Consider the following 14,213-nt stretch of genomic DNA (forward strand, 5'->3'; position numbering starts at 1 on the left):
AGCCCTAACAGAGCAGCAACACCACGTTCTGGATGAAATGTACCGGTTCGAACCATATCTCTCCTGAAAAAATACTTAAAACAAGAGCAAACTCATTTGCAAGGTTTCTAATGAAAGTCAGATAAATCTTTACAAGTATCTTTTTGATTTCTGTGACTGAGATTGAAGGAGGAAACATGCTTTCATGAATCAAGGCTTTGAAAAGGCTGAGCACTCCTACTCACTTTTGGTGCCCCTTTTCAAAGTTTTTGAATGGTCACTGGCTCCTTTCCATCTCCCATAACAAATTCATGTCAACGACATTTACACTTAAGAGTTAATTCCCCACACATCATTAGAATTCGTTGCAGTAATACATTCCCTCCTAATTGCAATTTTATGGCTGGAAGAAACAGGGCAGGAAGAATCCTAAAGCTGCAAGTCAACTTTTATTTCTTCCCTACAGCAAACCTGTTGGCTCTTCAAAAGCATTGACCTTCTCATTGTTTATTTCTTTGACTCAGTATCTATGAGTTATAGCCAGGTGTTTAATCTTAAAATCTTAGAAGAAAACTTTCATTTACTGAAAAGAAGCCTGGTAAGAAAGATACTGCATCTGTAATTGCTGGGCTTTTCCTTATATTCCAACAACAACAAGTAAGTTCATTCTTACTGATCTCAATAACCCCAGAAAATGATGTCTTTTAAAATAAATCAAATGGCAAGCAACAATTATTTTTCCATACTTTTGTCATGTAAGTGACTTTATTCTCTGCTTGGCAGAAGAAGAATCAGAGTTCTGATCAAATGTATTAAGGGATTAAGAAATAAACGTTTTCCCAGGAGAACAATGAAACAACTTTTCCTTCAGAAATGAAAGCATTTTACACGGAAACAAAAGTTAATGTATTTCTTTTAGGGGAAGTTGGGTAGAAGGAAAGTTTTGGCAAAGAACAAAAAACAATTCTAAATTTACATATTTCAATGTACACACTGAGAACAATTTAAATTTACCATTACATCTTCCCCTGCAACGGCTCAATCCTTCACATTCCAGCTTCGGCTTCAAACTCACTAAATAAAGTTCTCCCCAATGCCACCTTCCTTGTAGATTACATTCCTCTTGCTGTGATTAGAACACATGAAACTACAGAATTCCAGATCCTTCTAGAATTCTCTCTTCCCTTAACTTTTCTGATACTGCTCCCTCGAATTCTGACTATTTCTCTGTTCACTTTACTTCTCCTTTCTCTTTCTCCCAAAATTCACATTCACTAAGACATGAACTTTTAATTTCTATTTTCTTTGCTTTCACTAATTCATTATCATCCACAGTTTTAGCTTTATCTATATGCAATAATTACAAACTATGGTATCATTGATAAGCTCCAGATTTGCATTTTCTGCTGCAGGCTCCTTATAATTGTCATGGATGTGTTTCTATCAAATCAGACTTAAACTCATGGGTTTATTTTTCCCATGTGTTCTTTCTTCATCTTTCTCATTATCTTTAATGGCATCACCATGGTCTGCAATATTTACTGTCATCTTCAATTCTTCCTTATTCCCAACCTGTGGATTTCTCTTCCTTGGTTCACCTGCATTTCCTTCCTTCAATCTTTATTTCTATTCATATGATTTACTCCCTCACTGCCACTTAGAAAAATCTACAGACTCTATTTACACACTCTCTTCTAGTCTATTGTACATTCTACTGCCAGAGAAATCTTCATAAACCCCAGTTTTCATCCCACTGGTACCTGGAACAATGCTAGTCTCTAAAATAGTGACTAGGATGGCATGTGTTCAGTAAATACCTACCCAAATCCTAACCAATCCTTTACAGTGCACTTCAAATGCCATTTCATCTGAGACAACTTCCCAATTTCCCAAATCAAAGCTATCAACCCATATTCTATGTTCCCATAGTCTTCTTTTGCCCTTTCTCCAAGCCTCCAGGCGTTAACCCTACCTGTTCTATGTCAACATCTTCATGCAGGTACCATTAAGGTGTCTTTGAATAGAAGAATCTTTGAATCACCCACAGTGCCCTAAATGGGTAAGCCCTTATTAGATGCTTACTGAATTGAGCATTCACAACAAAATACAGTAACTATATGATTATGGCATATTATTAACTGTATACTGCAAATAACAAATTTGATATCTGTAGTTTTTGAGCAAAATTTTGAAATGCCTACCACAATTCTAAATGGCATAGTCTTTACAGAAGTGAAAAATAATGCTTTTAGACTTTAGCACTCCTACAGTTTATTTTTGTAATATAATCCTTAGTTTTGGGACTCTGCATTGTTTCATTTGTGCTATAATAGTGTCATGGAAGCAAAGTTGTAAAATAACCTTTTAGATTTTGGTAATATTAGAAATTTTATAACATTTACATTGTGACTGCAAGTGAGAATAATCATGATAAAAACAATTTTACTGAGGATTTACTCTGTGCTAGTCACTGCTTTAAATATTTAATTTTTAGGTTATCCTTATTTTTAAATTGGAAAATCAAGCTATAGAAATCATATAGTTTACATAAGGTCATACAGCTAGTCCATGGCAGAGCCTCAAATTTAAATCCTGGCATCCTGGCTTATCATTTCTTTCCCTAAATATGTGAATAAGCTCTTATTTTTAAAAGTCGATTAATTTGTGCCTCTCATGGCTTTCAGAGAATAGAAGAACTTTCCAAGTTCTATCTTTCAAGGATAAAGAGTCAGGATTCAGAGGACTTATAATAGTTTCATTTCACTACTTTTCCAGTGGACAGGAGTGGCCTTCAGTATCCTCACCAGTAGCTAAAATGGGAGCCACATGGGGCACTCAGCAATGGCCTCTTCCATGACGCAGAAACCAGTTACTACCACCAAGGTAAATGTTGTTAACACACTTGTTATCACTGGTGTGTTGGCCGGGCAGGATCTGTTTCATAGACATTTGTCCTGCTTTTCTCTTCCCATCCCCAAGGTCCATCCAATCTCTGCAGTTTCCGCAAAAAGACAGACTGAATCTCATCTAGGAACAGATGAGGACTGTGTCTGTACTAGCGGTGGAAACTACTGCATGTGAGGTACAGATGGGAGATGCTGTGCTATGTAGTGTGGGAGAGAGACTTGGGGGAAGACTTGTTATTGAAAATGTTATTGGAAGTGATGTCATGAGGAGGAGGAATCAGACTGATGACAGCCCCCAAGGGAGTAGAAGGAGAGTGTTAAATAGAGGCTCCAGAGAGATATTCTGGATAAATGTAAGAAATCACCTGTTGAAAGAAGTCTCTACACCTGGATTTGCCTGAGAAGTGGTAGCTCCCCTACCACTAAAAGTATCAAACATTAGTTGGATAAACACTTGGGAAGCATGTTACATAGGATATACTATGATTGCTTAGAAAGTCACACTAGATGACTTTTGCTTTGAAGATTTTATTATTTACTTATTTGCAAGAGAAAGAGAGGTAGCAGAGGGAGAGGGACAAGCAGACTCTGCACTGAGCATGGAGCCCGACGCGGGGCTCGATCCAATGACCACAAGATCACAACCCAAGCCAAGATGAAGAGTCCCATGCTCAACCAACTGAGCCACCCAGGCGCACCACACTAAATAACTTTTCATTGTTTTACAACCCTGGGAAGTCATGATTTCAGTTCTGCTCACTCACATGACTGGGGTCTCTCTATTCTCTACTGCTACTCAGGCCAGTTTTCAGCTTGTGTTGTTTCTATTTTTACTTTTCTCCAGCCTGCAAGACAGATTTCTCTTTTTTGTTCTCTAGCCCCAAACTGTATCATTTTTCCAAAAAGACACAGGAAGCCTGCCTCTATTATCCATATTTGGTAACCCTCTAATAATCTAATATACAAAAATAAGTAAATAAACAGTCTTATGGGAGTATGGTATTTTGTACAATGTAGGTATGCCATAAATATACACATACATATGAAATACATAGAAATATATAAAAACACAAAGAGTTCGGTTGTAGTGGTAATAAAACACACTTCCTTAGAATTGGGGAGTCATTCTCATTGATGGAAAATTCGAAGAAATAAAATTACTCAGATGAAATCATTTGAGCCAAACAAGTTTTTCCAGAACTAAAGCAAGGNCTCAGTTTTCCCATCTAGAGCATGAGGATAAATTTTCAGTGGAATACCTTAACAATAACTGCTTTTAAAAACAATATATATGCTGGCTAACTGAACATTATAATAAAAAAGAAAGAATGAAAGAAAGAAAGAAAAAAGAAAGAAAGAGAGAGAAAGAAAGAAAGAAGGAAAGAACCAATATATATAATTGTGTTAGGTTTTACCAAGCAAATTTCTATACAAATACAAGGCACTATTATTATTAGCCAATAACACATCTTTTCATATTACATACTATAAAAGGATATAATTCATCCACATTCAAAATCTGTATTTACTCAGAAAATCCTCTTATAGCTGTAAAGTGGAAAACGGACCTTCAATATCCATCATTTCAAAGAATAACAACATACAGTCTGTTTCTACTTAGAATAAAATTACAATGCTTTTGTATTTTTCTGCAACTTCTTTGTATCCTGTTCCCAGCCTAGCTCCTCTATTTATAAATATTCTTTTATAAAAAGCTCTGATAATAGACATTCTTCTTTATGCAGCATTTATTACTTTATAATCTGATTAATAGCATATCATAATGCATAAATTTACATGTGCAAAATTTATGTAGTGTGGAGTTTGAGTGTCATTGGATAAGAACAGAAGGCTAAATGAGCAGAAGCTCTTGTTAATGGCAGGTCCTTAAAATCAAATCACTTTATTTGTTTTCAAGCAAGAGTTGGTGGCCTATGAACACTGCACGGCAGTGTCAACATCTTAAAATACCGTCAACTTTCTATTACAAAGACAGGAATCTAGGAACGAACAGCGTTTTTACGTAGCAGGCCTATGTGGGGAGCAGAGTAACATAAGACATCCTCAGGCACTTTGTTAATAGAACATGATTTTGACTTTTCCTCAGAAAGGCAAAACTGTCACGAGGAATGTAATTTGCCCAAACACGGCTAGGCCAAACGCCCATGGAAGGGCACTGGGCTCAGGACTTCAACAAGACATCCAGGCCAGGAAGCCAGGATTTCTCAGTTGGCGACCGACCACCCTCTGCAGCTGCTCTCCAGCCAGTGAACAGAAGAGGAGAGAGGATTCCTCCCTCAGAATCTCAGAATTCAGACAGCCTTGCCTTGTTCACTGTCTATTCTCTGACTGGAGAAACAAGAACAAAATCTACTTTACCATTTCCTCCTTCTTTGTTTACTAGTCTCCTTGGAGAGAGAAGATGTACAGTGGAACTAATTTGGAAAGGAGAAAGCTGAGCTTCTAGACTGGCTCCTTAGGTCCCTAGTTATGGAGCACGGGCAATCTGGTATTTGGCCTGTCTGGTCCTCAGTGCCTCATCTGTTGGAGAGCACGATAGACCCGATTGTGTCTTCCGGTTTCAAAATTCTATGCCTGAACATTTTCAAGAAAACCAGAATGGATGCTGGACATACGACATACGGATCATCTCGGCCCCCTGGGAAGCCGGCTAGCTTCGTCCCTTCGGCTCCCAGCCACCTTGTTTCTTTACCCCAGCATGGCATACAAATACTATGATTTCTCTATGTGTTCTAGGCCAGAAAGAAAGGCCAGAAAGCATTGCTTTTAGGGAATTTAAGGGAAATCGCCTCCCTGGTGAATAAACACTACCTTTCCCAGCTGTTGTTCCAGTGATCATCAATAATTTGCACGTAACTAGCATCCTAGATGTGCGGCCGAGAGGGACCATGCTCTCTGAACCGCACACGCAGCAGCCGTGAGGACAAGGGAGCACTGTTCCCTAAAGTCCACCATTAATAAAAGGTAGCTGCTTGGACTGTAATTATGGCATCCTTGCTACCCAAACTTGAAGCTTTTATGGGGCTTATGCAATTAACTACTTAAATGCATCGTAACACTTGCTTCTCTGACAGCAAAGTATTGATTTTTTAATCATTTTCAAGTCTCCTCTAGCACAAATAAATGTACTACAGTTACAGTTAATGCACTGTGTACATGCATTAAATGCTGGTGTGACACAATTTATTATTTTGTGATATATAGAACTGAAGTTTGGCTTCTCAGAAATTAGCATCACCGATCCGAAAATCAGTATGGAAACTATCATTGTCCTTGATACTCCAAATTCTCTAACTTCAAAAAGCTAGAGACCTTTGTTAATAGGATGGTTAGGCTTTAAAAAAGAAAAGGAGGGGGTGCTGGATGTAAATCTTTTATATATGTCAGTGTAGAGAAAATTAAAAATAGTCTAACAGAGAAGATACAGTTTCTATTTCCCTAAAGGTGTCACTGTGGGACCTAATGGCAACTTGGTTCGGATGAATTTTTGTCTATTTAATTTCTTTCCTTGTACTTATTTAGGGTACATCTATCAAAATATTTTACATACTGCAGTCTCTCTGATCCAGCCAATTTTTACATATTCGAATTGTGTTATTTTAACGCCTTTCTGTCGATAACACATTACAAAGCTCAAAGACTGTTTTAAAAAGTATGATTTCTGCCTGCCAAAAAAGCCGGCAGAGCCCCGAGTAAAGTCACATATCTGAACGCAAACCTGGAGACAGAGGTCATTACGTGTTTCACCAACAAGCCTTTTCTTTGGGTGCATCCACACATCCACAATTAAAGTTGGTGAGTAGAAAGCAGTTAATTTTGTTTTGTTAGAAATAATATCATTTTAGTTTTAGCATCTAAGACAGATGCCAGCATTTCACTCTGAACAGATGGTAATTCCATCTAATAGTGCATCTCTGTATTAGTAAGGTCTGTTGTGTATACAAACAGTAATAAACAGTAGGTAAGGATCAAAATAAATTTTAATTGTTGACATTAAATTCTGGCAGCCACCGTTCTAAGGCTGCAATGTTCCTTTTTCAAGTCTGTCAGATTTACTAATGCCGCAAAAGCTTCGCCGAAAGCTGCCAGATCCCAGTTTTAGTAAAAAGGTTTTTGCCTGCCACCAGTTAACGGATCCCTGCACCAGGATCACTGTTTCCATACACTGAAACCATGGTTCAAGAATAACATGGAAGTNACTGAAACCATGGTTCAAGAATAACATGGAAGTGGTACCACCATCTATGTGAGGGGCAGCCAGGATTCCTTTTAGAATGTTCCTGAAGGACGGAGCATTTCATTTAGAGGTTAGTATAAAATGCTACATCCAAATTGCTACACGATGCATTAACAGTATTACCAAACCCCCCTTCCTACCCTGCTCCGTAAGAGTCTCCCATTCAATTAATTTTATTCTCTTTGCAAATCTGGGCATTCCTGAACTTCTCTGAAAGTGACATCATTCCTTTCATTTTGTTTGCTTTGCCGGAGTCTGAAGGATTTCCCTGACAATCAAAGCTACCATCAGGTGAGCTCTTCCATAGGCTTTGCTGCGGATCCAGTGTGCCAACAAGCACCAATTTGGTCCTGATAATGCCTCCAGCGATCTGGTATTACAAGTAGTAGCCGCTATTTATTTTGGGAAGCTGCCATGTTAAAAAAAAAAAATCATTAAAAAACCCAGTTTGGCATTCAGGTGACTGTTCAATAACAAACATGCTTTGCAATCATATTTCTTTAAAAAATGGATGTATTTTTTTTAATCATGAAAAATATATTGCTTCCACCATATGGGACAACCAACGACTCACCAACCGATTTAAGATGCAGCATATTGAGCTGACCATATGTTACAGTGCTGTTGAATGGCTGAGTGATTCATGCCCGTCACATTCTAGTATATCAATTAAAGCTCCTTGAAGTCTGCATGATTTGTGTCTCTGTTATTAAACCCTGCTAATTCATCCCACTTACACATCTGTTATAAATCTCTAGGAGTGCTGCATGATTCATGCAATCTGTGAGCATGCTACAGCAAATTCTTCTCCTTGTAATTAACAGTAAATTGTTTTACTGCCATGCAATGAATTTTTCAGTTATATTGCAAATGAACTCCTAAATGTGCGCTTCTTTCCTAAGAACTGACTTATATCATTAGGCAATTAAAAAGTATTGCTTTGAACCAAAAGCTTTTAATCAAGAGAAATACAACTTAAACATTGCTTAAGAGCCACGGAAATTTGACATGTTGGTTAAAAGTGTAAAATAATTTTGGTTGTCGAAAGAGCAAAACAAACAAACAAAACCCTGGGTGTACTCAGGGCTTCGCGGACGCGGAGACACAGAGCCGTTGCCTGGAAACCCTCCGTGAGACAAGTTTGCACAGATACTGTTTATCTTAGAAGTTACTTAAGTCATCTGTCATTACCGAATTTCTCAGATTGCTTTACACTTCTCTAATTGTAAAACAGTGCCTTTATTCTTGAAATAAATAATTGTATAATTAGCCAAGTTGAATCATCAGAGGATTCCAGTGCCGTTCAAGTGTTCTTGTCAAAGGTGAAGCAAATTCATTTCAGCTCGCCTCGGCAGCTCTTCGAAGAGGCTTTGATTTTTTTCCCCCACTTTCTTGGCAGCAGCTTCAGATTCATGAGTCCATACATCAAGTCAGTAGTTTAACAACAAATGGAATTAAATTCAAAGAAGGGAAACTAATTGAAGGACAGCAACAAAAGTGTTTGGTAATGTGCTTTTTAATATGGCATGCCACATTTGCATGATAATTTTTCCTTTTTAGCATGGAGCAGAAAGTGACTAGCTTAATGAGGGATTATTCAAGACAGGAACGAACAAAATGCATTCATAACTAAGAACAAAGATTGTATTATGAAACAAAAACAGGCAACCTCAGAGAAGTAACTGGATGATTGGTTTATGCATTATGAATAAAAAGATAGAAAAATATTTATATTAGTATTCACTAATGACTATATATACAAGATTGTTGTAATTAAAATTATAAATTAACATATTAAGAGTGCTTGTTTAATCACTCTGGGTCCTATTCACAATGAAAAGACTCATGTACCTGCATGCAAACAATGTGTGTTTTCAACTGAGCTGCAAACAGCCTATACATTTTGCTTTGGATTCAGAGAAAAACCTTAATGCACCACTAATTACTTGCTTAATGGGAGATGGGCACTTCTAAGCTGGGAGCGTAGAGGTCAACTTATGCCAGGCAAAGGAAATATCACATTGTTCACCCAGGAATGGAGCTCCAGAAGGAATTTTTCTTAAGAAAGGTTTAAACTGTGCCGAATTCACAAAGTGTGGAAGCACACAAATTTCCTACTTTGGAAGGGTCATCTTAGAGAAAAACACAACAAGGACTCTAACAGGGCTGGAGTCATCCGTGTTACCCTCAGACACCTAGAAACAGCTCCTGAGCCACCAAAGACCCCGCGTGGACACTTTGCTGCGGAAAGAAACACAGCCGCCCCAGGGAATACACCTCCCAACAGGTCAGTTCTCAGGTTTGTCATGGCCACAGCCCTAACAGAGCAGCAACACCACGTTCTGGATGAAATGTACCGGTTCGAACCATATCTCTCCTGAAAAAATACTTAAAACAAGAGCAAACTCATTTGCAAGGTTTCTAATGAAAGTCAGATAAATCTTTACAAGTATCTTTTTGATTTCTGTGACTGAGATTGAAGGAGGAAACATGCTTTCATGAATCAAGGCTTTGAAAAGGCTGAGCACTCCTACTCACTTTTGGTGCCCCTTTTCAAAGTTTTTGAATGGTCACTGGCTCCTTTCCATCTCCCATAACAAATTCATGTCAACGACATTTACACTTAAGAGTTAATTCCCCACACATCATTAGAATTCGTTGCAGTAATACATTCCCTCCTAATTGCAATTTTATGGCTGGAAGAAACAGGGCAGGAAGAATCCTAAAGCTGCAAGTCAACTTTTATTTCTTCCCTACAGCAAACCTGTTGGCTCTTCAAAAGCATTGACCTTCTCATTGTTTATTTCTTTGACTCAGTATCTATGAGGTATAGCCAGGTGTTTAATCTTAAAATCTTAGAAGAAAACTTTCATTTACTGAAAAGAAGCCTGGTAAGAAAGATACTGCATCTGTAATTGCTGGGCTTTTCCTTATATTCCAACAACAACAAGTAAGTTCATTCTTACTGATCTCAATAACCCCAGAAAATGATGTCTTTTAAAATAAATCAAATGGCAAGCAACAATTATTTTTCCATACTTTTGTCATGTAAGTGACTTTATTCTCTGCTTGGCAGAAGAAGAATCAGAGTTCTGATCAAATGTATTAAGGGATTAAGAAATAAACGTTTTCCCAGGAGAACAATGAAACAACTTTTCCTTCAGAAATGAAAGCATTTTACACGGAAACAAAAGTTAATGTATTTCTTTTAGGGGAAGTTGGGTAGAAGGAAAGTTTTGGCAAAGAACAAAAAACAATTCTAAATTTACATATTTCAATGTACACACTGAGAACAATTTAAATTTACCATTACATCTTCCCCTGCAACGGCTCAATCCTTCACATTCCAGCTTCGGCTTCAAACTCACTAAATAAAGTTCTCCCCAATGCCACCTTCCTTGTAGATTACATTCCTCTTGCTGTGATTAGAACACATGAAACTACAGAATTCCAGATCCTTCTAGAATTCTCTCTTCCCTTAACTTTTCTGATACTGCTCCCTCGAATTCTGACTATTTCTCTGTTCACTTTACTTCTCCTTTCTCTTTCTCCCAAAATTCACATTCACTAAGACGTGAACTTTTAATTTCTATTTTCTTTGCTTTCACTAATTCATTATCATCCACAGTTTTAGCTTTATCTATATGCAATAATTACAAACTATGGTATCATTGATAAGCTCCAGATTTGCATTTTCTGCTGCAGGCTCCTTATAATTGTCATGGATGTGTTTCTATCAAATCAGACTTAAACTCATGGGTTTATTTTTCCCATGTGTTCTTTCTTCATCTTTCTCATTATCTTTAATGGCATCACCATGGTCTGCAATATTTACTGTCATCTTCAATTCTTCCTTATTCCCAACCTGTGGATTTCTCTTCCTTGGTTCACCTGCATTTCCTTCCTTCAATCTTTATTTCTATTCATATGATTTACTCCCTCACTGCCACTTAGAAAAATCTACAGACTCTATTTACACACTCTCTTCTAGTCTATTGTACATTCTACTGCCAGAGAAATCTTCATAAACCCCAGTTTTCATCCCACTGGTACCTGGAACAATGCTAGTCTCTAAAATAGTGACTAGGATGGCATGTGTTCAGTAAATACCTACCCAAATCCTAACCAATCCTTTACAGTGCACCTCAAATGCCATTTCATCTGAGACAACTTCCCAATTTCCCAAATCAAAGCTATCAACCCATATTCTATGTTCCCATAGTCTTCTTTTGCCCTTTCTCCAAGCCTCCAGGTGTTAACCCTACCTGTTCTATGTCAACATCTTCATGCAGGTACCATTAAGGTGTCTTTGAATAGAAGAATCTTTGAATCACCCACAGTGCCCTAAATGGGTAAGCCCTTATTAGATGCTTACTGAATTGAGCATTCACAACAAAATACAGTAACTATATGATTATGGCATATTATTAACTGTATACTGCAAATAACAAATTTGATATCTGTAGTTTTTGAGCAAAATTTTGAAATGCCTACCACAATTCTAAATGGCATAGTCTTTACAGAAGTGAAAAATAATGCTTTTAGACTTTAGCACTCCTACAGTTTATTTTTGTAATATAATCCTTAGTTTTGGGACTCTGCATTGTTTCATTTGTGCTATAATAGTGTCATGGAAGCAAAGTTGTAAAATAACCTTTTAGATTTTGGTAATATTAGAAATTTTATAACATTTACATTGTGACTGCAAGTGAGAATAATCATGATAAAAACAATTTTACTGAGGATTTACTCTGTGCTAGTCACTGCTTTAAATATTTAATTTTTAGGTTATCCTTATTTTTAAATTGGAAAATCAAGCTATAGAAATCATATAGTTTACATAAGGTCATACAGCTAGTCCATGGCAGAGCCTCAAATTTAAATCCTGGCATCCTGGCTTATCATTTCTTTCCCTAAATATGTGAATAAGCTCTTATTTTTAAAAGTCGATTAATTTGTGCCTCTCATGGCTTTCAGAGAATAGAAGAACTTTCCAAGTTCTATCTTTCAAGGATAAAGAGTCAGGATTCAGAGGACTTATAATAGTTTCATTTCACTACTTTTCCAGTGGACAGGAGTGGCCTTCAGTATCCTCACCAGTAGCTAAAATGGGAGCCACATGGGGCACTCAGCAATGGCCTCTTCCATGACGCAGAAACCAGTTACTACCACCAAGGTAAATGTTGTTAACACACTTGTTATCACTGGTGTGTTGGCCGGGCAGGATCTGTTTCATAGACATTTGTCCTGCTTTTCTCTTCCCATCCCCAAGGTCCATCCAATCTCTGCAGTTTCCGCAAAAAGACAGACTGAATCTCATCTAGGAACAGATGAGGACTGTGTCTGTACTAGCGGTGGAAACTACGGCATGTGAGGTATAGATGGGAGATGCTGTGCTATGTAGTGTGGGAGAGAGACTTGGGGGAAGACTTGTTATTGAAAATGTTATTGGAAGTGATGTCATGAGGAGGAGGAATCAGACTGATGACAGCCCCCAAGGGAGTAGAAGGAGAGTGTTAAATAGAGGCTCCAGAGAGATATTCTGGATAAATGTAAGAAATCACCTGTTGAAAGAAGTCTCTAAACCTGGATTTGCCTGAGAAGTGGTAGCTCCCCTACCACTAAAAGTATCAAAACATTAGTTGGATAAACACTTGGGAAGCATGTTACATAGGATATACTATGATTGCTTAGAAAGTCACACTAGATGACTTTTGCTTTGAAGATTTTATTATTTACTTATTTGCAAGAGAAAGAGAGGTAGCAGAGGGAAAGGGACAAGCAGACTCTGCACTGAGCATGGAGCCCGACGCGGGGCTCGATCCAATGACCACAAGATCACAACCCAAGCCAAGATGAAGAGTCCCATGCTCAACCAACTGAGCCACCCAGGCGCACCACACTAAATAACTTTTCATTGTTTTACAACCCTGGGAAGTCATGATTTCAGTTCTGCTCACTCACATGACTGGGGTCTCTCTATTCTCTACTGCTACTCAGGCCAGTTTTCAGCTTGTGTTGTTTCTATTTTTACTTTTCTCCAGCCTGCAAGACAGATTTCTCTTTTTTGTTCTCTAGCCCCAAACTGTATCATTTTTCCAAAAAGACACAGGAAGCCTGCCTCTATTATCCATATTTGGTAACCCTCTAATAATCTAATATACAAAAATAAGTAAATAAACAGTCTTATGGGAGTATGGTATTTTGTACAATGTAGGTATGCCATAAATATACACATACATATGAAATACATAGAAATATATAAAAACACAAAGAGTTCGGTTGTAGTGGTAATAAAACACACTTCCTTAGAATTGGGGAGTCATTCTCATTGATGGAAAATTCGAAGAAATAAAATTACTCAGATGAAATCATTTGAGCCAAACAAGTTTTTCCAGAACTAAAGCAAGGCAAAACAAAATAATAGAATTGGACCTGAATACAGTTTGGGAAAAGGTGTAGGGAATATTTTTATAGTTAAATATGTTTGCATAATATCTGTCATTCATCTAGGAGTCTCTTAACCTTCTCACATCTGGACATTTTCTTAAGGAGCACCAAGTCTTGTTTGATTGCAGACAGAAAAACTGAATTGAAAACATATGAACTGCAGAATAACTGAGTTATGTAGGTGTTAGTGATACATGTAATCAAGTGTGTATGCATCTAGTTCGCTCTAAGTAAAGCAAGCAAAAATCTATACAAACCATTTCCTACTAAGATATAACTTGATAACCAGTTTTTCATTTGAATTTCACAGACTTAGGAGCTTCTTATTAATAAAAAATAATTAATAATTACACTACTGCCTAACCAATAGAGGCAAAATATAACAACAGGGCAACCCAGTATTTCCCAGATGTCTGCCTTTAGCCCCAGAGGGCAGGCACGCATAGATCCAAAACCCGCAGAAAGGGTCAAGAAGAAGCATCCTGAGCCTTCATAAGAAGCTACCTGAACACTTCTAACAGTCAGGACATCACTAGGACTTGGGGTGGTTTCTCTGAAGTCACTCTGAATCTAATCCTATTATTATGGCACAGGCGCAACTCAGAGCTCCCACAGATCTC

The 14,213-nt window shown here is 37.7% G+C and overlaps 1 protein-coding gene across 1 annotated transcript in view; it reads right to left on the reverse strand.

The window, feature by feature from the left end:
- USH2A (usherin) overlaps nt 1–14,213 on the reverse strand; it is a 729,748-nt gene that overhangs the window by 534,631 nt on the left and 180,904 nt on the right. The gene's annotated exons all lie outside the window — the stretch shown is intronic.

The sequence above is a fragment of the Ailuropoda melanoleuca genome, chromosome 8 (genome assembly GCF_002007445.2).
Source record: "Ailuropoda melanoleuca isolate Jingjing chromosome 8, ASM200744v2, whole genome shotgun sequence".
Classification (NCBI taxonomy): domain Eukaryota; kingdom Metazoa; phylum Chordata; class Mammalia; order Carnivora; family Ursidae; genus Ailuropoda; species Ailuropoda melanoleuca.